General features: G+C 39.1%; 1 protein-coding gene across 4 annotated transcripts in view; it reads right to left on the bottom strand.

The window, feature by feature from the left end:
- Positions 1-26,442, bottom strand: part of CSMD1 (CUB and Sushi multiple domains 1) — a 1,186,669-nt gene that overhangs the window by 660,229 nt on the left and 499,998 nt on the right. The window lies entirely within an intron of this gene.

Genomic DNA, 26,442 nt, shown 5'->3' with positions numbered 1-26,442 from the left:
AACACTGAAACTTGATTTTGTTATATGGATTTTATGTGCAATTATTTTGAGTGTTTACACTATTTGTATGTAGCAGTAGTAGAGTATGTAATTATATCATGTTAATGATGGGCCATGGTAATATAAGTGAACCACTTATGAAAATAATAAATAAAACTGTAAATGCATAACTCAGTCCTGGTCCTGTATATGTAGCATAAATTGTGTTTATTTATCTTTACTTAGTTTTAATCTTTCCCTCTTAGCCCTTCTCATCAGACCAGTGGGTGTCAAACCTCCTCCTGCACCCCACACTGGATCAGTACTTCCAGGCAGAGAGGAAGTTGTACCCAACACATATTCCACATCTTTTACATGGGTAACTTTCACGCCATAAATACTAACATTTGGACCTTTTTATTGCACATTAGTGAAAAACATTGTAGAATTAAATAATATACTCCTAAGGTTTTTGTTTTGTTTTTAATTGAAATAGTCAGTATCACTATTTAGTGAACATGCACTATACTTTGCTGCATGAAAAGATATTTTAGAAATATGATAGACAACTATCACAGCATTCTCCATGCATTAATTTATGATTTGCAACTAAAGCAATTAGGAAATCACTACATTACTTGGAAATATTAGAAACTAAAGGGGAAAAAAAAGAAGTAAAAAAATAAATATATATATATAGCTAATTCTTTAGAGGAATGACAGAAAATGTAATTTACCAAAATCTCTCTTCTCTTTTATCTGGAGATAGGTGGCACCAAAGGGAGTCCCCTTAACCTTTTAAAAATCAATTGAAAAGCAACTTGTATAACAGAAAGAGCTTCTACCTCTTGTTAAAGTAATAAAAAACATCTGTGGCTGAGTTTTAGGAAACCCAAAGCCAATTAGAGATGATGCTACGGGACACTTGATAAAGCAATAAAAATTCCCTTAAAATAAAAAACAGAGTTTAGAATTTTAAACAATGAATAATTTTGTTCAGCCAACATAATAATGAGCCTATTTCTATGTAAATCAATTCATAATTATTAATATCTTTTCACTCCTGAGTACAATTTTGCAGAAAACATTTTTTCGAAAACATTGCAGAGAGTAAAAAAGGAGTTATTAATAAGCAGCTCTCTTAACCTCTTTTGTTAAATTAGAATAAATCAGGGGAAATTAAAATCTGTAATGAAATATGAAATTGAAGAAAAAAAATAACACTGACAAAGAAATCCAGCGGTTTTGATACTGAATTAAAAGGTCTCAGGCTAAGCACACACCTCTCTAATTGCCTTTTCTCCAAGGTCAGAAAAGTGACCATATAGACTTGCCCCTTCTACTATAATGCATCTGTAAGGTTCCTATGATAATTTTGTGACAACTAGTAGTTAAGCATTTTAGTGCTTTGCTCTGTTCTAATCATTGAGTAATGCCCTGGCCTCTAAAGCTTATTCTCTGGACTTCATGCATGAGTTATTCTACTGGAAGCAATGGGATATTGTATAATGTAAAAAAATTAAACCCCATGTCTGCATATAAATTTATGCTTTCTTATTTGCATAGCACAAGTCTCTCCACTTATCCTGAAGCATACACAGGGTTTTATAGCTGACTACATCTTGCAGCTGCCTGCAATGTTTCACATTTTCTAGAAGATGAATATACAAAATATATTCAACAATTTTTTACTTCATTGATTAGCATCTGTATACCTTGTCCTATATAGCTCCTAATCCCATAGACTAAGCAAATACTTCCTGTAGGGTGTTTTCCCTATTTCATGGAAATAGAGGATGGGATAAATCTGACGAAAGGCTGTTGTGCACAACGCAAATTAATCTAAACTCCCTTAAAGGCAGTTGGTAGAAAGAGACATTTCCACGTTATAATTCCTCTCAAATTGATGCAAACATCTTAAATAGATTGGATGAATTGTAACTTTTTCTATTGATGGAATAGAAAGGGATTCTAGGATCATGTCTGTGCTGCAAATGTCTAAGGTTACGTGAGGTTAATTTTAACTGGGGGACTGGCAGATCACATAAAAAGAGTTCTTGCTTTCTGGGGTTTAAAACTAGAACCAGAAACATAGATCTCGGAAGGTTTGCTTGATCTGAGTGGGATCCAGTAGTTCATGGAGCAATCTAAGGCAGCACACCCAGCTGTCTGGAATTAGTAATATGCTAAGCACAAAGTCAAATCTTTCCCTTGTCACCAGATATTGTGTTCAGGGCATCAAGTTGTTGTGCCCTCCTATAATCAGAATTTCTAGGCCTGAGAAACCTCCTGAAGTCACCCGTGACTTTTCTGTGAAGATCCGGGCATGCTCAGGGATGGCAAATGGAGAAGATAGTGGGACCATTCTCTAAGGTTTTATATCTTTATACAAAATCTGGGTTATTGATCTCCAAAAATACTGGACTACAGAACCTTGTCAGCCATCAAATGTCTTGCAAAGTACCATGAATCCTTGTATCATTTTTTTAAATTGAAAAAATCATATATATGGTTTTATAGATCCTGAAGGATTCTGCACAGACCATGAATTGAAACAAACTATGTTCCATGATTTGCACAGTATTAAAAATGCAGACTATAGCAGCTCAGTTTGCTCTTCACTGCACAGATCCCCAAACTTCTCATGAGAAGTCCTAGCCACCAGGCTTTGGAGTATTCTGGGGTTGAGGGTATTTGTTGCTCTGTGTTTTGAAACTACAGAACCATACTGGTAAAGACTCTAAATAAATAAGTATCAGAAGAGGAGAAAAAGTGAACCTTGAGTTTTATGGTTAGGGCACACAAACTGGGAAAGCCACATTCCAGTCCATGTTACTACTGTTTTTGTATCTTATCAAGTGTATACATGCTTCGCATTCCCCATTGAGTACACTAAGCACACGATGCGCAATCATATTCAGTTTCTGTATCTTTTGTTCTATACTAGTTAACCTGGATGGCTTTACACTCTTCTTTAAATCTTCAAAAAGGAGTATGGAACAGAAGAGGAATAAGAGACAGTCTGAAATAAGAGGTAGTTCTGAACAAGCTGACTCACATATCAGAATTCAGCACTACAGCTCAACAGAGCTAATAAACCCTGGCCTGCTTGTGGCAGCAGGCTCAGAAATCAGTCTATATTATTACACAGACCACTGCAAGAATGAAAAAAGTACCCAGTTTCTGGGGCTTTACATAACTAATTGTGGAGTATCATACATATACGGTAAATCTACTAGAAGAAAGATGCAAATATTCTATTTCAAAATAACCTTGATAGGATGGTCATAAGCCTGGATTTCAGGAAATGCTGGTTGTAATGTGCTGGCATAAAAGTATTCTACAGATCTGAAGCAGAATATTACATTCAGTTTTACTTATTCCAGAAATAGACTGGAAGTTAATTATGTATTTCCCAGCAGCAAAGCTAGGAGGTCTGATTTTTTATATAGATTCCTTCTAGTGATGGTCTCTCTGCTCCTTTTTCACATGAAGAAATAGGTGTTAAGACCTCTATTTCACCAGATTTAATAATATTTGACATACGCACTATATCACAGCTTCATCAGGTAGTTTCTATTTCTAATGTTCAATAAAGCAAGGGAAAAAATACATACATATATATATATATATATATAGCTTTATTTAATAGAATGCTTTATTTAAGAGAATGAAAGAATGCTGGCTCCAAGAAGTTTCACATGGAGGCAAAGTGGAAATTTGCTTATTTGGTAATCACTTTTTGCTGAACTATTTGATATACACTGTTGTTATTTAGAATTGTAACACTTCAATTTTAAAACAACGTCCTTGTAATTAAAACTCAGTAAGCTTAAAAACACAGAGAACACACCTTAATTAGCTTAATTAACACACATACACACACACAAAAGGCCTTAGTATTTGCTTACTAATCTTTTTCAATTAGAAGGGGAGCTATCCTATGGAAATAATTTATTAGTAAGTTTAATAGGAGAAAGTGCCGGATTCTGTACCTGGGATAGGGCAACCCTGGCTATACATACAGATGGGGGAATGAGAGACTGCAGAGTAGCCCTGTGGCAAGCGATCTGGGGGTTCTGGCTGACAGTGAGTTCAATATGAGTCAATAGTGAGCCATGGCAGCCAAATGATCCAACCGTAACCTGGGGTGCATCAGGCATGGAATTGCTAACCAGTCAAGGGAAGGGAATGTCCCCCTCTGCTCTGTGCTGGTGTGGCCACATCTTGAGCACTGTGCACAGTTCTGGGTGCCACAATTTAAAAATGACATTAAACTGTTAGAGTGTCCAAAGGAGCACTACAAAGATGGTGAAGGGTTTAGAGGGGAAGATGTATGTCGTGGTTTAACAGCTGTTCGCTCACCCTCCCCCCTCCCTCTCTGGGATGGGGAGGAGAGAACAGGAAAGTGAAGCCCATGAGTTGAGATAAAGACAGTTTAATAAGACAGGAAAATAATAATAACAATAATGATAATAACAATGATGATAATAGTACTACTACTAATAATGTGTACAAACAAGTGATGCACAATGCAATTGCTCACCACCCGCTGACCGATTCCCAGCCTAACCCCAAGCAGTCTGGCCTCCCTCCCCCGGCTAGCCACCCTATATATTGTTTAGCATGACGTCAGATGGTTATGGAATACCCCTTTGGCTAGTTTGGGTCACCTGTCCTGGGTCTGTCCCCTCCCAGCTCTTGCTGCACCCCCAGCCTGCCCGTTGGCAGGACAGAGCAAGAAGCTGTTCTTGGCTTGATGTAAGCACTGCTCTGCAACAATTAAAACATCGGGGTGTTATCAGCACTCTTCTCATCCTAAGCCAAAACATAGCATTCTACCAGCTACTAGGAAGAAAATTAACTCTGTCCTAACTGAAACCAGGACAATGTATGAGGAGCAGCTGAGGTCCCTTGCTTTGTTCAGAGCAGAGCAGGCTGAGGGGAGGCCTCATGGCGGCCTGCAGCTCCCTCACGAGGGGAGCAGAGGGGCAGGTGCTGAGCTCTGCTCTCTGGGGACAGCAACAGGACCTGAGGGAATTTTTAAATTGGATATCAGGAAAAGAATCTTCACTGAGAGGGTGGTCAGCCACTGGAAAAGATTCGTCAGGGAAGTGGTCTGTGCTGTTTTAACCCAGCTGGGCAAGCTGAAGTCCACCACAACCTCTCATTCTTCCTCCTCAAAGGAAGTGAGGGAGAAAATATGATGAAAAAGTCTCAAGTGTTGAGATAAGGACAGTGAGATCACTCACTAATTATTGTCACAGGCAAAACAGACTCACCATAGGGAGATTAAAGAAATCTATTACCTATTACTAATAAGCTAGAACAGTAAGAAACTAAAAGCAAACCAAAGCCACTGTCTTCCCCATGCATCCTTTCCTACCTCCTCCTCCTGAGCAGTGCAGGGGAATGGGGAATGGGGGCTGTGGTCAGTCCCTAACACTTAGTCTCCACCGCTCCTTCATGGTCCCTCTCTGCCCCTGCTTCACGTGGGGTCCCTCCCACGGGATGCTGTCCTTCCCGAACTGAGCCTGCGGGGGCTGCCCACAGGCAGCAGTTCTTCAAGAACTGCTCCCACATGGATCCGTACCACAGGGTCCATCCATCCGGAACAAACTGCTCCAGCACGGGTTCCCCCATGGGTGGCAGATCCCCCCAGACCCCCTGCTCCTGCGTGGGTTCCTCTCCATGGGCTGCAGCTTCTGCCTGGGGCCTGCTCCTGCGGGGGCTCTCCACGGGCCGCAGCCTCCTCCGGGTCCCATCCACCTGCTCCACCAGGGGCTCCTCCACGGGCTGCAGCGTGGAGATCTGCTCCATGTGGGACCCATGGGCTGCAGGGGGACAGCCTGCTCCACCAGGGGCCTCTCCACAGGCCACAGGGGAACTTGTGCTGCGTGCCTGGAGCACCTCCTGCCCTCCTTCTGCACTGACCCTGGGGTCTGCAGGGCTGGTTCTCTCTCATTTCTCATTCCTCTCTCCCAGCAGCAGTTCCACAGCTTTTCTTTCACTTTCTGAAATCTGTTCTCCCAGAGGTACAGACAGCATTGCTTATTGGCTCAGCTCTGGCCAGCAGCAGGTCCCTTCAGAACCAGCTGAAACTGGCCCTTATCTAACATAGGGCAGCTTCTGGACTCTGCACAGAGGCCACCCCTGCAGCCTCCCACTAGTAAAACCTTGCCATGTAAACCCAATACATGGTCATGACACCAAGCCTTCTGAGTTCAGAAAGTGGACAAAGATCTCAGATGTATGGTATTATTTTGGGGTGAACTTGTTTGGAGCAAGGAGTTGGACTCACTGTGTCATAGAATCACAGAATATCCTGAGCTGGAAGGCACGCCCAAGGATCATCAAGTCCAACTCTTGGAGACTCAGGTGATTCTTGTGGGTTCCTTCCAACTTGGGGTATTCTACTGCTCTATGACTCTCTGATACTATGAAGTCCTGTATTGATATGACAGTCCACCTGGACTATCACAAAGCCATGGGGCGAGATGGGATTCACCCGAGGGTGCTGAGGAAGCTGGTAAATGTGATTGCCAAGCCGCTTTCCATCATGTAACAGCAGTTATGGTCAACTGGAGAGGTTCCAGATGACTGGAGGCTTACTAATGTGATGCTAATCTATATGTATGGAGGATCTGGGAAACTACAGTCCTGTCAGCCTGACCTCAGTGCCAGGGAAGGTTATGGAACAGTTCAATTTGAGTGCAATCAGAGAAAATCAAGGGAATCAGGCCCAGCCAGCATGGGTTCATGAAATGCAAGTTCTGCCTGACCAACCTCATCTCCTTCTATGACCAGGTAACCCACTTGGTGGATGAGGAAAAGGCTGTTGATATAGTTTACCTAGACTTATAAAGCCTTTGACATGGTCTCCCAAAGTATTCTCTGAGAGAAGCTGGCAGCCCATGGTTTGGACAGGTGCAATCTTTGCTGGGTTAAAGACTGCCTGTACGGCTGTGCCCAGAGAATAGTGGTGAATGGAGTTAAATCCAGCTGGCAACTGGTCACAGATGCTGTTCCCCAGGGGCCGGTGTTGGGGCTCACCCTTTTTAATATCTTTATTGATGATCTGGATGAGGGAATTGAATGCACCCTCAGTAAATTTAAAAATGACACCAAGCTGGGGAGGAAATATCAATCTGCTGGAGGGTAGGAAGGCTCTGCAGGGGAACCTGTACAGGTTGGGTCGATGGGCAGAGGACAATGAGAAAAGGTTCAACATGGCTAAGTGCCAGGTCCTGCACTTTGGTCATAACAACCCCATGCAGCACTACAGGCTTGGGGGAGAGTGGCTGGAAAGATGTGCAGAGGAAAAGGATCTGGGGGTGCTGGTCGATGCTCACCTGAACATGAGCCAGCAGTGTGCCCAGGTGGCCAAGAAGGCTGACGGCATCCTGACTTGTATCAGGAATACTATAACCAGCAGGACCGGGGAGGTGATTGTCCCCCTGTACTCTGTGCTGGTGAGGCTGCACCTCAAGTGCTGTGTTCAGTTTTGGGCCCCTCACTACAAGAAAGACATCGAGGCACTGGAACATGTCCAGAGAAGGGCTATGAAGCTGGGGAAGGATCTGGAACACAAGCCCTGTGAGGAGCAGCTGAGGGCACTGGGTTTTTTTAGTCTGGAGAAAAGGAGGTTCCAGGGAGACCTTATTGCTCTCTATGACTACCAGAAAGGAAGTTGTGGAAGCTGGGGTCAGCCTCTTCTCATAGATAACTAGCAATAGGACAAGAGGGAATGGCCTCAAGTTGTGCCAAGGTTCAGGTTGGAAATTAGGAGTAATTCTGCCTCAGAAAGAGCAGTCAGGCATTGGAACAGGTTGCCCAGAGAGGTGGTGGAGTCACCGCCCCAGGAGTGTTCAAGGAAAGGTTGGACCTGGTGCTTAGGGACATGGTTTAGTGGGTAATGTTGGTGGTAGGGGAATGTTTGGACACGGTCGTTTTGGAGGTCTTTTCTAACCTTAATGATCCTATTCTACTATAATGAGATAGTAAAGGCTTGGATACTAACTGTCTTGATAATAAAAACAGCTAGTACTTCCATAGGAAACTAACACTGACTTAATTATATTGAATAAAGATTTCACTCCAGTAGTTTTACACAAGCTGCTACGTGTCGTTATTAAGCATCAGTAGTGACAGGATGATGGATATGTTTTCTGGAAATGAATACCATCATATCCAAAAGCTATATCATTTATGGATAACAGCTCTTAGCATTCTTCTTCTTGGATCTATCCCTGATGGCTTTTTTGTTTGTTTGTTTGTTTGTTTGTTTTGTTTTGTTTTGTTTTGTTTGTTTGTTTGTTTTTGTTTTTTGTTTTTTTTTTTCAAATATCAACATTTTGTTTTGATGAAGTCTATTTTGTTCTGTTTTCCAGGGAAGTCATTTTCACTGTATTCACTTCCTAAGGAGTGAGAGAGGTGATCTAATGATTCAAATTGAGAACATTTGTCAAGGTTCATTATAGTAGAATAAGAATGCCAGTGGGGAAAGACCAGTATGTGTCTCATTTTATTATCTAGTAGAGAAATCTATTAGACCCAAGTTCAGCCACTGCCTTTGTAGGTATATTCCTCTATGATTTCAATGGGAGGGTTACCAATTACACTGAAAATCATTCTCAGTGCCTTTATTTCTATTCAGTTATAACAAGACAGAGTACATATTAAACTTAAATAGGCTGATGTAGAAAAATATTAATATTCCCTGTGCAATTTATTATTCATGTTCGAATAGATACATGTGCTGGACTACTTTGCTTCAGGCTACTGTATTTTCTTCATTATTCCATATTCACCCTAGATCACTGAACACAAATAAAGCAACACCTTCAAACTAAAAATGTTGCCTATTACTTTTTTTTACACAATGAGTAATAAAACAATTGAAAGTGAGAAATACGCATGGAAAAAATCTCAGTTTCGTTTTGAAAAACTTTTTTGGTACTGTTTAATTTGGCAGTCTGAAAATTTGTGTAATCTTAATGTATTAATACGCATAACAGAATTAATTAAATTCTGTATTTTGGCAATGCTGCTATGCAAGTCTAAAACAATTTTCTATCTACATTATGATATGTAGTCTCCAGATCTGGGAGAATACTAAACTAATCTTACTACAGTAGTTAATGGTGGAACAATGTCTGTGATAAGACAGTTGGCTTAAAAAGGTATAACAGAGAGAAAAAGGAATACAGAGTGGAACATTTCTGAAGCCTAAACCAAAATAGAACATAACAAAAGTCTGGTAGTAAAAACAGTGGAAATATCCACTTGAAGCTTGAGGAACTCACAGAGCAGGAGACAAACTGCACAGAAGCAAAGCTGTCCTTGTCGAAGTGGGGACTAGGCAAACCAAAGACAGCAGAACTGGTCAGAGGAAATGAACATTTTATCCAGAGAAAACGAGTGATAGAAACTGTCCATAAAATCTTTAAAAGTTTGAAAAGGAGTAGTTTGTTGCAGAAGAGGAAAAAATAATTACAATGGGAAAACATGATTTGAAAATCGTAAAAGTTAGGATATAAATTCAAGAATAGGTGAACTGAACTAACTTAATTAAACTAATAGTAAATATTTTGTTTGTATTTGAGGTTGATGTCTTTATGGTATAAATAAATAGAAGGTGTCATCTTAATGAAGAATGGTACTGGAAAAACAAAACTAAATCTATCAGTTACAGATTTATGAGTATGATTGTATTGTACTTGTGACCGCTAAAGAGCTCTAAGACTGAAGCTGTGATAAGCTATCTGTTTTGTTTTAATTGTCTTTGGAAATTATGGTTCTTTATGTTCTGTAATCAAATATATATGAATCTAAATTGGAAGTGAAATAGCAGCTCTAAAACTGAAAAGTGTAATTTAATTTAAAAATGATTTTCTTCCATGGGGAAACATTTTCTGCATTAATCTGGACCAACATTGCATTTGAAGAGATTTGCAATGAATCATAACTTTTAAATGGATATCATAGTGGTAGCATGCATTAGCAGTAGTGTGCATTCAGCATTCACAATGCTTCATAAATGTATGTCATTCATTGGGTATCTGCTATTTAAAATCTATATTAATGCTGACAGCATCAATTATGTATAATTTTTACAGACACTGCGGCCCAAGCATCATGTTATGTATTACTGAAGACAGCACTTTTTACTCAAATGCATTTACATCAGAAAACTGAAATTCATGTAAGTAAAAAAATACAAAAGGTGTTTATGCTAATGGAGCATCCAACAAACAAAAAATGTACACAAGTTCTTAAAAAATGATCTTTAAAATTCAAGAAACAGTGTAATATGACATCTAATTAAAGCAGTTACAGGATCATAGCATGGCCGAGGTTGGAAGGGACCTCCGAAGATCATCTAGTCCAACCCCCCTGCTGAGCAGCATCACCTTGATCACCTGTTACCCCAAATCAGGACATTTATAGGTGTTGCAATTAATGTTAGCAAACTAGAGCTTAGGGATATGATTTAGTGGGGACTGTTAGTGTTAGGTCAGAGGTTGGACTCGATGATCTTGAGGTCTCTTCCCACCTAGAAATTCTGTGATTCTGTGTGATTATTTAAGTACCCCTGAAAGAGCCATGCTAATTCAAAGTCTGATGAAAAACAAACAAACAAACAAAAAAAAAACACCAACTTGTCTCAGCAGTTGATAAATCATTTAGTAACTAATATGTGCTAGTTCAAAAAACACACAATTAGCATTGTAGAAATCAGTAATATTTTGACTGCGGTTGCAGATTAAATTCAAGAAACTTGTTGCTTTTATAAGAACCTGAAAATCACTCTTCTAGAACAAAATAGTGGCCTGAAGCAACTTCAATGGAACATGTTAATATAACAGCTGAAGACAAAATTATGAAAAGATCATGAAAAAAATAATGAAAAAAATATGAAAAAATAATGATAAAATCATGAAAAAAAAATGAAATGTAAATCATATGTATGATGGAATTTCTTTTCCTTTATTTTCTTTTAGTTTATAATACAAATTACATTATTATTTCATTAATTTTGTATTTTATTGCAAGTTTTGCTTCACTTAGTAAAATATGGTCATCTGTCTTCATGTTTGATGCAACAGTGACACAAAGTTGTTACCACAAATGCATCTGTCATTGTTCAGCACTACTTAAGTAAATTATATTTAGGGTTTAAAGACTTTAATCTGCTATGTAAATCATGACAATAACATGGGAGAACAGGTGAAGCCTTGAAAATATAGTGACATAGCTCAAGTTCCCTTTTAATAGTATATCTTAGCTGTTTCCCTTTTCCTGTGAAGAGGGTAGTCTCTCTTTAACAAGTTCCCTGCCTGTATGTCCTTTAGATTGGATCAAAACTGTTCTAGGGTGGTGGGAGAAAATGAATGAACACTGAAACAGGATGAATTATTGGTAAAACTGCATCTGCAATCTGATTTGTGCTTTCTAAAACAAAAGACACACTCTTGTTTTAACTATTGCACCAGTTGGGGTAGAGATGACACATAACTGCATGAACCACTTTTTCACCACATTTTGCAAAAGAAAAAGCTAGTACGTGGTTTAAAGAAAGAAGGTGTGAATGATCAGTGAGCACCTACAGTGGCAGGAGACTCTGAGGAGATGGGAAGGCTGTAAACAAGGACATGGGATGTAACTGAGATTCCAAGGGCACCTGCTGGACTTTGTTGTAGGCAACCAGCTAGATCATTTGAGTGGATCAGATGACTTTATCAGCTGAATGGATCAATTGGTTGTGTAAGTGTTTTTCACTAAGTTAATCAAGAGAGTCTTCCTGAGTTAGCCAGACCAGTATGGGGGCAAGGTAGGGAAGGTGCATGTGGCTCAGCCCAACAGAGTATAAACACTGACCAACCAACAAAATGAACTTTGAAGAGAGCAAAGGGCTTGAGCTCATTCCAGCTCATATCTTCCTTCCCAGCCTTTGGGAACCTCTGGTGCCATGATGGTGAGCATGTTATAAAGAACAGCAATGAGATTCACTTTTATATGGTGATTCAGCTGTCTACTGCAATATACTCTGCCAAGCGTGCTCTACATTGTGATCTTAAGTGCATTGCTACATCACTCTGCTAAATCAAAATCCTGTGTAATGTCAAATAACTTCAAATAAGTAAATTTGGCATTAACCATTAAACTCTCCATGTGAGGAATATTTTAAAGAATCTTGTCTGAGTTTATTGGACACTCACACTAATTGGAGTCATGGACAGGATATTCCTGAGAGTGAATGTGTGGAAGTTATCAAGTATATTACTAATTATTTGGCAATAATGGGATTTCTGATTTAATATTACAGTCATGATTAAGAGTCTACTCATGCCAGGACTGCTGCCTCTCAAAAGAGGGAATATAAATTATGAATGCTAACAAAGGCTGGAAACCACTAGCTGGTAAATTTGAAAAAGAAATGGAAAAATCCGAACTGGGATATTTTGTCATAGAAGAACATTGTACTAATCCCCGTGATATTTGGGATGAATTTGAAAAATGGAAAAGCTCTTATAAGTTGAAGAATGGAAAGGGAAAAGCAATATTGTGCTGGATGTTATGAAATGCTTAAGAGCAAGAGAGAGAAAATAGGAGGCATGTAAGATTAACATGGCAGAATGAGAAGAAGAAATAACTATAACAGACAATATAATGTATAAAACATGATGTGCAAAGTTAGAAAAACAGATGAAGTTCTTAGAATCTGTTTCAGGAGTAAAGAGGTTGCTGCCATGTGGGTTGCCCACTACCATGCTGGGACAGCCAGGACCAGGAAAAAGCAGTTGGTCCCTTCCATCCATTACATCCTTCTGGTGGTAGCAGGGATGAGATACAGTGAGCAAAGCCATTGAGATATGTCAGGAAGCAGCTCATCCTCTGTTGCTACGTCAACAAATTGTGAAGTGAAGATGGCCTGTGGCAAAAGCTCTGGCAAAACAAATTGTAGACTGATGCAATTTTTGTCGAACAACTGTATAGTGGGTGTCAAAAGAGCAACACATTGATAACCTGTTTGGGAAACATTGCAAGTAGATTACCTCATACTGGTCACTCAAAGCAAGCACCAGAAGGCTTGAAATACATTGTTAAGGAAGTAGAAATAGCCTGAGGTGGAGGAAATGTATGCTCCAACCAAGCTGCAACTAGAAGTAAAACCCTATCAAAGTGCTGGAATGAGGCTGTTAAAGAGTTAAACAACCAATTCAGGGATCAATCAAGATGACCGTTTTATAAAGATAAATGAGTATAGGATGCTGTAGTCACTAAAAAGAGTAAGTTAACAAAACTGAGGCTTGGATTATGTCCAAGACCTTCTAATCTCTTGAAGAAAAACATGAAGTTACTTGTTCAAAGCGGGAACACTGATATTTGGATTACTTGAAATCTGCCTCTAGCAGGTTCTTTACTTATATTAGGATTTAAGTGCATTGCTAAACCTACCAAACCTCTGCTACATCAAATATACATGTAGTATTGAGTAACTTTAAATAAGTAATTTTGGTAGAGGGTGGCAACAAAGCTGTTAAAAGGGCTGGAAGGCATGTCCTATGAGGAGAGGCTGAGGACACTTGGGTTGTCTAGCCTAGAGAAAAGGAGGAGAGGTGACCTCATTGCTCTCTGCAGCTTCCTGAGGAAGGGAAGTGGAGAGGGAGGTGCCGGTCTCTGCTCCCTGGTCATCAATGACAGGATGCAAGGGAGCAGCACAAAGCTGCACCAGGGGAGGTTTGGGCTGGACATTAGAAAAAATTTCTTCACTGTGAGGGTTCCTAGAGAGGTGGTTGATGCTCCAGGCCTGGCAGTGTTCAAGAGGCATTTAGATAATGCCTCAATAATATGCTTTCACTTTTGGTTAGCCATGAAGTGGTCAGGCAGTTAGACTAGATGACCTTTGAAAGTCTCTTGCAATTGAACTATTCTAAATTTAAACCAATGTGTAGAATATCTAAAAGCCTCTTCAGAGAGCATTGGACTCTGATATAAGGCAGTAAAGACAAAGGTTACCTATCACTGATTGTTACAGAATTATACTCCCAAACCGTTTGGCACTGGCAGTCTTGCAAAATGATGATGATGATGAAGAAGTGTGAACAATATTATGGTAGATTCCAAAGATTCAGAAAAGAGTGTAGAAGGAAGACAAGATGATAAATTCTTCAGGCTTATTTTACCTGGTATCAGTGCCAAACTATGATGTCTTATTGGGTCTTTAATTACCCTCTAAAATGAAGTGATGGTGGAATTATTTTCCTTTCATTACTCATACACCACAGGAGAACCAGACTCATCTTCCTTACCAGACAAGAACTCTGTGTGGGCTTTACATTCCAACAGATTTTTTTCACTCTTCCCTTTTTAATTAGCCTTTCCTAACTCTCAAGAAAATTGTGTATAGTAAGCCAAATTTAGCTCTTATTATTTTGAACAACTTGTTCAAAGGACAGTGTGTTGGAAGAATGATAAATATGTTCTCAACTATATGATAGGTACAAGCTAATAACTGTCTTGGAAACATTTTAAATGTACTCATAGACTGTCTTTATGTTGTTTTATGCATGTCTGATGACTCAATTACATTCATCAATAAAACATGGAAGGGAACTCCATTTTAATTTCTCTGTTTATTATTATAAATAAATTTCATTAGTGGCAACTGCCTTTCTGTTTCAGCATGGAACTGTAGAGGATTTTTCATTCATTTTACTGATTAGTGCTGCTTATGACGAAGATGCCCTATGTATGAAGTTGTGCATTTAAAAGAAAGAGAGAGGATCTTTCCAAATCACTTTACAGAAACATCCCTAGAAACATCCCTTCGTGTTTGTTTTTAAGAAACACAAATACAGGTTTTATTAGAAGAACAGATGCATCAGGTCATTGTCAGAAATCTGCACTGAAGATGAAAACTGATGGTGTGGGCAGCAGGGTTCCATACTGAAAGAAGCCCTGCTGGAGATCTAAAGCTTGGAATTTTCTTAAAAGATTAAATGTAGAGATTTTATCATCCCTCTCACAAAACCTATTGGGATTCCTACCCTCATCATGAGAACTTATGCATGAAAGATTTATCGAATTATGGGAAAATAACAGAGTACAGAAGGGTGCAGTAGTTACCAAGTTACTTTAGCAGTGCTGGTGAGAAGCAAGGATTTATCTTGATTGAACATTCGCTTGTACGGATTTCATCATTTATAAAGAGTGCAAGTTTGAGAAAATTCATCTATGTGAAAGACTAGGAAAAAGACTGTTGCCCTTTTATTCCTAGCACCCGTAAATAACATCTGAAAGAAAAACAAAACAAAACAAAACAAAACATCTAAAATACAAGGGCAATATATTTTTAAATCTACTATTTTTCAAATCCTTTTAAGTTCATTCAGCAGTCAAGTTCAGTTTTGTGTAATTCTTTCACAGTTTTAATGGCAAAATTTAAATGGATGTTTACAAACTATGTGACAACAGATAAAAAAAGCAATACCACAGGGGAAAGTCCATAGTTATACATGAGACAAAGAGCATAACAGATAGTTCTTTTAAAGTACTGTTTTGAAAAGTAATACACCCATCCTGACATCCATCCTCAAATCAAGTCCCATAAAGTCTGTATCTTTAAATGGCATTAGGATAGTAGTTGATTGATTTCTGACATGAAAACTGCAGCGATAGCTCTTTTAGAACTATTATTAGAATGTCAAAATATTTAGGTGGTTTAAAGAAGATGGGCCCTAAAAGCTTCTAAAAAAAGTGAAACTGAGAAAAGACATGGCAGGAAAACAAGTAATAGAGATCATAGGGTATGGCCTATTTGTTACTTCTATGCATATGGCTAAAGATTGGGAGGAAAGAAATTCCTAGAGAAATGATATTGGTCTTCAGAGAAAATTCAGATGGGTATTATTGGTTCTTTGGAGCCTAAACATTATTTCTACCCCAAAATTGCCTCATGGTAATGGAGGTAATTCCATTAAGATAATTCCAAAGGTAATTTTCAAACTACTCAGTGATATCAGTGAACTTCAGCATGAATATTCATAACTCAGGTATTTTAACTCTTTCAGAAGTAGTTCATGATAAGATAAAATAAAATTATCTTAAAATGACAGTGTAACTCTAAATGATCTTCATACATACAAAAGAGAAAAACTGTTCTCAAATCAGTTTCAATGTGTATTTGCCATAAAGTTGAGCATACTGCACAGTCTGTGCATGGCATGAAATCAAGCTAAGAGACTTTTAAATCAAGGTCCTCAAAAAGTATTCCGATGCCTAACTCATAAATAAGAGTTTAGCATTTATGTTTCTTTGATGGTCTTTATCGAAGTTCAAAATTCAGTATTGGAGCTCTCACCACAAAATACCATAGAAGTCAAAGGATACATACACTTTATAACTATTAGAAATCTGTAGTGGGTTTACGTGGCAAGGTTTTGGTAGCAGGGGGCCATAGGGGTGGTTTCTGTGAGAAGGATCTAGAAGCTGCCCCATGTTTGGGAAGGGCCCCACTGCTGACCAGAGCCGAGCCAATAAGCGCCTTGTTGTTTTGCGCCTCTGTGAGAGTGTAAGGGAAAAAACGAGGAAAAAACTTTCTGTGAGGGGAAAAAACGCTGCACCACACAGCAGCTGGGAGAGTGAGAGGAGTGAGGAACAACCTTGCAGGCACCAAGGTCAGTGAAGAAGGAGGGGGAGAGGTGCTCCAGGAGGAGAAGTCCCCTGCAGCCTGTGGTGAGGACCATGGTGAAGCAGGATGTCCCCCTGCAGCCCATGGAGTACCATGGTGGAGCAGGGTTCCATGCCGCAGCCCGTGGAGGAGACCATGGTGCAGCAGGTGGACCTGCACCGATGGAGGCTGCCGCCTGTAGAAGACCCCTGCTGGAGCAGATTCCAGGCCGGACCTGTAGCCCGTGGAGAGGAGACCATGCAGGAGCAGGTGACCTGGCAGGAGCTGCTGCCCGCAGGGGAGCCAGGTTGGAGCAGTTTTCTCCTGAGGGATGGACCCCATGGTATGGACCCATATCTGGAGCAGTTCTGGAAGAGCTGCTGCCTGTGGGAAGCCCACGCCGGATCTGTTCATCAAGGACTGCATCCCGTGGATGGGACCCCACAGCACAGGGGACGAGAGTGACCGAGAAGGAGCGGCAGAGAAGAAGCGCTGTAGACTGACCATAATCCCCATTCCCCATTCCCCCGTGCCGCTCAGGGGGAGGAGGTAGAAGAGGGGGGGGGGGAAGGTGCTTTTGGTTTCTTTCCTTTGTTTCTCACTTCTCTAGCTTCTTAGTAATAAGCAATAAATCATACTGTCTCCCTATGCTGAGTCTGTTTTGCCTGTTACAATAATTACTGAGTGATCTCCTTGTCCTTATCTCAACCTTTGAGCCCTTTTCATTGTATTTTCTCCCCGTTCCTCTTTGAGGAGGGGGAGTGAGAGAGCGGTTGTGGTGGAGTTTGGCTGCCCACTCGAGCGGAACCACCACAAAATCATGACTCAAAACTATTATATTTTCAAATATTGTCCTAGTTTTGGCTGGGATAGAGCTAATTTTCTTCATAGAAGCTCATAAGGTTCTATGTTTTGGATTTGTGATGAAAATGGTGGTGATATCACACCAATGTTTTAGCTGTTGTAGAGCAGTGCTCACATAGAGCCAAGGACTTCTCAACTTTTCGTGCTGCCCTGCCAGCGAGGTGGCTGGGGATGCACAAGGAGCTGGGAGGGGACGCAGCCAGGACAGCTGGCCCAGGCTGACCAAAGGCTGGCTATGGTCCCACACCATGTGGCATTGTGCTAAACAATAAAGGCTGGGGGAAAGAGCAAGGAGAAGGGGACATTTGGAGTAATGGCATTTGTCTTCCTAAAAACTGTTACCTGCCATCATCCCTGCTTTCCTGGAAGTGGCTGCACACCTGCCTGGTACTGGGAAGAAGTGAGTTAATTCCTTGTTTTGCTTTGTTTGCACATGCAGCTTTTGCTTTATCTAGTAAACTGCCTTTATCTCAACCCCAGAGTCTTCTTTTACCTTTCCAGTTCTCTGGTGAGGGAGTGAGAAAGTGACTGCTTAGCTACCTGCTGGGTTGAACCACAACAAATGTAAAAGCTAAAATTGTTATTGCAATTTTTTAGGACTCAGATGTGCCTTTTATCAAAATTGTAGCAGTGTTCTGATCATGTAAATTAATTAATAATGTAGCTTTAAAGATATTAACTCAGATCTAATGTTCCTATAATTGTACTGAACTCATGAACAACTATTCTCTCCTATTTTATGTTCCAGTTTCTCTTCCTCATCCAGCTTTCCTTGTAATCTACCATAATTACTCTGTGAAACGATCTTTAAACATTAAAGTTATCAAAAATCTCTCATAGGTCTAATTCAGAAGAATGTAGGAACGGATTTATAAGAAAAAATATATCCCAGCTAATCATTTGAGAAGCTGTAGACATAAATGTTTTCTCCAGAGCATACCATGCATATCTAAAGCTGCCTCTGTCCTGAGTGCACAGAACTTTTAATGTATTCATCTACCTTCAAGTCTCAGTTTGCTTTCACAAGTTTGATGTCCTGAAAGTTAAATCCCCAGAGGGAGTTCTCACAGTACATCTAACATGCACAGACAAGGTTGAATTCATCACTGAGTACAGCAAAAAACACATCTGCAAGTAAAAGGAAATGTGGTCAAGTAAGTGTGGGAGTCAGTCTGGGGATGTAAGCATTGCTGCACTTATATACATGCATCTGTACGTATAGATACATACACATATAGAATAGCTCAGTTGGAGAAGGCCTTCAAAGATCATCTAGTCCAACTGCCAGATCATTTCAGGCTAACCAAATGTTAAAAGCTACCATTTTAAAGCAGTGAAAAGTTTTCTTCATTGGAAGGGTTGTGGAACAAGCTGCCCAGGGAAGCAGCCGAGTCACCGTCCTTGGCAGTGCTAGGTTAACAGTTGGACTTGATGATCTCAGAGGTCTTTCCCAACCTAAAGATTCAATACTGAGGGCGTTATCCAAATGCCTCTTGGACACTGACAGGCACTGGAAATCAGCCACCTCTCATGGTAAAGAAATTTTTCTTAATGTCTCAGCTGAATCTCCCCTGGCACAGTTTAGGGCCATTCCACGTGTCCTGACATTGGTGACCAGGGAGCAGAGACCGGCACCTCCCTCTCCACATCCTCCCCTCAGGAAGTTGCAGAGAGCAGTGGGGTCACCTGTCAGCCTCTTTTTCTCCAGACTAGACAACCCAAGTATCCTCAGCCTCTCCTCACAGGACTTGCTTTCCAGGCCTTTTACCAGCTTTGTTGCCTTCCTCTGGACACTTGCAATGACCTTAACATCATTTTTATATTGTCAGACCAGACCTGCATGCAGTACTCAAGGTGAAGCTGAACCATTGCTAAATACTGTACAGCCATCACCTCTGCTGACCAGCTGTGTTTAATGCACACCAAAATGCATTCGCTACTTCCCACAACCAGGCAGGTGTTCAGACACTTCCAGGAAAGCAGGGATCATAACACATAACATTTTCTTGGGAAGACAAACACCATCACTCCAAACGTCCTCCCCTTCCTCCTTCTTTACCCCAGCTTTATTGCTGAGCATGACACCACATGGTGTAGGACATCCCTTTGGTCAGCCTGGGCCAACTGTCCTGGCTGTGTCCCCTCCCAGCTCCTGGTGCACCCCCAGCCTCTGCCCTGGCAGGGCAGCACAAGGAGCAGAACAGTCCTTGTCTCCATGTGAGCACTTCTCTGCAACAGCTAAAACACTGGTGCATTATCACCACTATTTTCATCACAAATCCAAAACATAGTACCTTATGAGTTTCTATGAAGAAAATTAGCTCTATCCCAGCCAAAATCATGACAGGCCCCATGGATGTCTGAATGCTGAGCAGATAAAACTGTTCCCTTACAATTTCAGTAACCACAGATGGAAAGTCACTGCTCCCCAAGTCATGGTCTGAGGACCAGGAAGCCCAAGATCTATCTTAACTATTAAAAACCGAGGCAAAAAAAGTTATTACATGTCTCTCTGCCTTTTACTCATCCTTACTTATTAGGTGTCCGTCTTGTTCAAGTATCAGTCTAATGTTTTCCATTGACCTCCTCTTTCTGTTGACATACTTGAAAAGGTCTTTTTCATTGTCTGACACCACACTGGCCAGTGTCAGTTCAAGTTGAGCTTTGTCTTGTCTTATTTTCTTCCTGCAGATGCAAACTTGCATTCAAAATTTTAGTTATACATTCTTTTTAGTGTTTTCTATTGACTTCTATAACCATCCCTAATTCACACGCTACTCTGATGTTCATTTTTGTAATACACTGAATACACCCTCTGTATAAGGCAACAAGGTGCCAAACATATGTTCATGATTTCACACTTAAGAGTTGTGTACCTAATGTTTATTCATCCAGAAGTTTAGTATCACAGTATCTAAGTTTTCTACTAAATTAGATAAATACCCTAATGAAGTCAGAAAAATCTCTCAATTGTTTGCAGAAATTTTTGATTTTGACTTGGGATGACTTCTAGCCCCTCACAGTCAATAGTCACATGTAGCTATTTGCGGAAGGTAACAATGCACCTTAAGTTCTCTCCTAGACATCCTTTATTTTCCATTTCACATCTATCATCTTCCAATCATTCTACTTTCTTTCCTGGCAATAAAAGCAGAATTTTTCCTACCACCTATGTCCTGTTGTTCTTTATTAGACTGCAGAACAATTCAGACTTTTGAAAGAGAAAGGTTCTGCTCACAATTACTTAGGCTTTCTTTAAACATAATTACTGGGTCATACTGTAGGTTGAGTTTATTACAAGATTAAGTCACAGGTTAAATTTGAAATGTGTTCTACACCATAAAATAAATGACCTTTTAAGAAGAGATTAAACACCATCAAAATACTTCAAAGCTGTTTCCATTTTCCCTATCCATGACTTTCTTAACAGTCACTTTCTTTTCCTTGCCTACTTACCTTCAAATAAACAAGCAGTCTAGCTAATGGGTGGTAACTTTGTAAGAAATACATTTGAAAATTATGGATCATTTTTACAATGAACTGTTTTCAAACAGAATTCTCAAACAATCATTTAACAGAGCTTTGTATGCAAGCATTGATCTTTAAATGTGCATTAAATGCACTGAGGAAATTCTTAAAGATATTATTAACACATGAGAGATGAAGTAAATTGTTAGTAAATTAATTATGTGAGGATAAAAATTGTGTGTGATTTAAATCATGGCCTAAAGCATATCCTGCCCTAGAGTTGCTTTCCAAGTTATTTTATCAGAGGTTAACTCTGATAACCAAAATTCCAATAACCAACAGAGTCTCCTGTCTCAGATACACCATATTTCCTATTATCCTTGTACTTTGGCTCAAGCACAGTCATATTCCAAGAAACTTCATCTGCCTACAAATGGGCTTTTAATATTTAAAGTTGTGCTCTCTTGAATGTTGACTCCTGTATTTTCAATATCCATTAGGAAACCATGAAAGTCTGGGAGGTGAAATCCTCCATGCTGATGTGGAGATGTTAAGATGATTACTGAGGAAAATTTTACAATATGTTCTAGTAATGTTAGCTCATCAAGAACGGTCTGCTCCTGAAAGAAGTCTATGTTGTCTTGTGAATTCCTTTTATTGATTTATTGTTTCTCTTTTGAGCTCCCTAACACTCATTTATTAGAAGAAACTTACTTATTCTCATTGATTAATATCAGCATTTTCTTCTGAAGGAAGCTGAGCTCCTGCTCCACTAAGCAGAAAAGTTTTTCAAAGTCTGCAATAATATTAGCATAGTTTTCGTCCAGTAAGAGGAAAAAATGACCTTTCAATTACTTTGCTGTTCTAAAATCCAGTATTAACTGCTTTTCTTTTACCATAAGAAAGTACACACCAAAGCTTCATTGTCTAACTCAACAACAGACATTGCCATTGTAGAAGAGTGTTAAGTATTATTACAGCTTACAAATTTTGTAGTCATGCAGCACTGAACAAGACTGGGAGATTTTACTTATTAAAGGATGCTATTAACGTTTTGACCATGAAACGTAGCTTCCTCAAAGAAGGTAAATATAAGATGGCAACTTTGGGGCTTTGGGGGGGGGGGGGGAGGGGGATTGATATATATGTTGCTCTGTATGAAATACAGCAAAATAGAGAATTCTCCAGGGACAGAAGACTCATCGTGGTCCTTAGCAAAAGAAAAGATAAACCTCCCTTGTACTCCAGCAGATTTATATTTTATTTATCAGCTATGGGAATGTCTTCTGTCAGTAGAGCTGGAGCCACAGATAACATGTCAGCATGGCCCTAGGGCTGCACTAACCGTATTTTTTTGCATAGCCCAGCAAGAAGAAAAAGGCCAAGAACAGATTACCACATTACTGCTACCTGTGAAACACATTGCATTTTCCTTCCATAGTTGTTTTCTCGTCCTGACACAAACCTCTAGCATTCACTAGCATGATTCTCAGTTTGGTATGCAACCTCCAAATCACACAATTCTATCATCCTCCCTAAAACACTAAAATTAAACTGCAGATAATTGAAGTAAGATGAAACATATCATGTCATTATTAAATCAGCATCTTAAAGGAACATATCTTTTTATTTATTAGTTGAGCTGTCCTGTGAGTCCATGCACTGTAGTATCCCCTATAGTTTCCCCCATTCCTTGCAGTCTCCCATAATTCCTAGTAGATTTACTTTAGAACAGATACAAAGCATCTTCCAGAAAGGAAGCATGCTAAACATCTCCCTGGACATCCTTCATGTTTTGTGTAACTGTGCTTCTAGTAGTAATCTACATGCAAGGCATGTTCCTTGTTGCTGATGCATCAAAACAAAATGCACCCAGCTGCAGAAAGGAGGCAGAGAAGAGCTTGCAGCCTCATTCTCCACCCCACCAGTGTCTCTTTTTCTGCCAAAAAGGTTCTGCTGAGCCAAGACTCAACCCTAAAACTGTCTTCCAAAGACTGGTTCATTAATTGCTCCAATGATCCTCTCAAATATTGAAACAACTCTGTCTCTGGCATCGTCAAAGGTTATTAGGATAGAGTATGTATTACCTAAAAAATCTCCCTAATGTGAATCAATGTTTCTAAACTTCCTGAATACACTCTAGAAGACATGGTTTTTCCCTGTATGTCTCTTTTATCTTTGGATTTCATTAAAAATAAAGCATGACATTATAAATAAACTTTGCCATATATATTATATACAAGACCAGTAATATTGCCTGTTATGAGGGTTGTTGACTGTTATTATAAGATTCTGTTTTTTAGTCATCCTGTTAACGCAGGGTTATAGCTTGTCAGACTTTGTAAACATGATTTTTTTTCATTTTTGGCACCTCTGTACATGTAAATAAATAGCCCATTTCTGTACAAAGAAAGAAATAAAAAGGTTATTAGAGAATGACAACTTGCCCTGTGGTTATGAAGAATAAATTGTAGATTTACTTAAAGAAATAGTTTAGCAAAAGGAAACATCTTCAAAGAGAGAGAGACTGGATATGAAAAAGAAGAGAATGTGATGCACAATGCAAAAGTGAACGGTAGAAGAAGACTGTAAGTGATGGTATATGTGAAAAAATATTGGGTAAAGTCAGAAAGTTTAGCTGAGACTGTTTATTGAGCATGGTGATAAAGATTTCTGGAAATGCTTGGAAATACCAAGGCAATCTACAAAAGAATAAAATATTAACTGGAAAACTAAAAACAAAACAAGGTGGGAAGGTTATTAGACACTGAGAAACTCTGAGCAAGAGGCAAAATAATCAAGTTTAGAAGGAATGGAATAATGACTGTATTTCCACAGGAATACACTTTCTTCTAAAACATGTAAAAGAACACAAAAGCCCTGGAATACACAACTTCTCTCTAGGTATCATCAGTATATATATATATATATGTATACTGATGATATATATATCTGTGAAACCTCTTTCAAAAAGAAACAAAACACAAGAGAAAAAAACAAACAAACAAACTTCTTTTTCTCTAAAAGGGGATACTATATTATTTATATTACTCCAGTATATCTCCAGATCTCCAGTATGTGTGACAAATTTCAAAGAATAGTGATGAGAAAGGCTACTGTCAATCTTCTTTCAGATGATGGAATTTGATTCTTCTTTTTAAATTTTGAGGATCTCAAGCATTTCAAAACTAAATTTGTAAACTTTAGGGTGATCTAGGACTGCTGAGCACCCTAAACTTTTTCATTTAATGAGGAATGATTTGTCCATATTTATCCTGAGTCTGACAGAGCATTAGACCTCAACTTTAAAATAGTTTTTTTTTTTTTTTTACAATGCTTGTAGTATTTCTCCACCTAAACTGAAAGCTGTGTGACATAGTATGTGAAACAGAAGAGCAAGTGAGCTACAGGTATGCTGCCAAGAAAATAAGTGAAATGATGGTCCTAAAAGAATGGATGTGTCTCAAACACCCTTTTTCATGGACTGGATAAAATGTTTTTCTAAATGAAAGGAACTCTGTTCTGAAAACTAGACTGACCACTTAAAGATGACTTAAGATTGGCTTTTTAAGCAAACAAAGCCACAAATCATTAGCCTATTTTGTAGAAAGATTATGTGAAGAGACCTAAGTGATAGAAATTTAATACATCTTTGATGTCTACATAAATAAGCCCCTGGATCTCGTATGTGCATGTAGTGGGTTTATGTGGCAAGGTTTTGGTAGCAGGGAGCCATAGGGGTGGTTTCTGTGAGAAAGATCTAGAAGCTGCCCCATGTTTGGGAAGGGCCCCATTGTTTTCCAGATCTGAGCCAATAAGCGATGTTGTTTTGCGCCTCTGTGAGAGCATATTTAAGACAGGGAAAAAAACGCTGCGCCACACAGCAGCTGGGAGAGTCAAGGGAGTGAGAAAACAGCCTTGCAGGTGCCAAGGTCAGTGTAGGAGGAGGGGGAGTGAGAGAGTGGCTGTGGTGGAGCTTGGCTGCCCACTCGAGCGGAACCACAACAGTGCACCACATTGTTTGCTCCTAGTCTTCTAACTGGTCTCTGCAATGTTCCTCAAGGAAATTCAGCTTGGGTCTACATAATCATTCACTTCCTCTGATGGAAGAGAATCTTCCTCTGTGTCAGTAGCCCTAAGAAAAGCCTGTCTTTCCCCTCAGAATATGTCCTTTGACAAGCAGACTGTGAAGAGTTTTGGTGTAATAGCTTCCTAGTTTGTAATGTCATGACTGGTAAAAAAAAAAACAGCAAAGGTAATTTTTTTTTTTTTTTAAATCTCTCGTTCTTCTAGTGTACTATCTCATCTCCTTTAGCTTTGTTAAACATCTTTGAACCATGGGTAGTGAATATGATATTTACTATTCTTGTATACCTACATAAGATATGAAAGAAAAAATACAGTATTTACAGTATATGCAAAGAATCATTCAAATGTGGAAAAGATATGTTCAGATAATCAGTAAAGCAATATGCCAAATTTATTCCCAATACTATTTGGAACTCAGTATAATACAGTGTTAAAGGGCAGTATTTTTAATTAGCAAAATTCTTAGCTTTGATATTAATATTCTATATATTGTGATTTATTATTGCAATATGTTCAGAATTGCTGAGTTGAGGCAATCACAAAGCTGATTCCCACTCCAAATTTAATCACAAATTTCTGGAAATTTGTCTTCTGTGGATTTCACTGGAGTATGGTATGAAAGCATTGAAAGGTTGCTCTTGAAAAGATTCTGAAGTTAGAAGACAGATTGTAGTATTTTGTTGTTAACTTGTAATTCAAAGAGAGATTTCCAGAACCATGCTTCTTCCTTTACCTGTAGTAAAATATTCTAGAGAGATTGGTTCAGACGATTATGGGAAGAAAACTGTTCTGGTTTTTAAATTCTCCAGCATGAGGGATTTGGGGGAAGTTCGGCAGCATATGAAATATTAGAAGTTTTGGCATTATATCAGAAATATTAGAAGTTGGCACTCATACCTTAAGTAGTTTAGCACACATAGCATTGTCCCTACAAAGTACATGAAGTACTGCCAATTTCTCTAACAGTATTATAAGATAACTGAGATACTGATATCCTTCATAAAAGGCTAAAAGGAAGATTAAAATGTTTGTATAAGAATGATAACTACATTTAAAATGTTCTTAAAATTGTTAATAAAAGAGTTTCAGAAATCAGACAATAAGTAAAATAGACAAGATACTTCAGTTTCCATACACTATGTATATGAACAAATATATCTGTAAAGATTATGATTTTGATAATAAAATATGTATCTGAGATCATGCTCTTCACAGTCCAATGCTATTCTAATTTTCTTTAATATGAAAATATGCAGGGAAAAGGGCATTCATTATAAGGTTCTTAAACACTTTTGTTACACACACACGCAACAGAATGCTTCCATGTATGACCAGTTTCAAATCTATCACACAGTGAGTGGGACAAA

Source organism: Aythya fuligula, chromosome 3 (assembly GCF_009819795.1).
Source record: "Aythya fuligula isolate bAytFul2 chromosome 3, bAytFul2.pri, whole genome shotgun sequence".
In the NCBI taxonomy this organism is placed as follows: domain Eukaryota; kingdom Metazoa; phylum Chordata; class Aves; order Anseriformes; family Anatidae; genus Aythya; species Aythya fuligula.
Note: the sequence above shows the minus strand (reverse complement) of the source record. Positions and strands in the feature narration are given on the sequence as shown.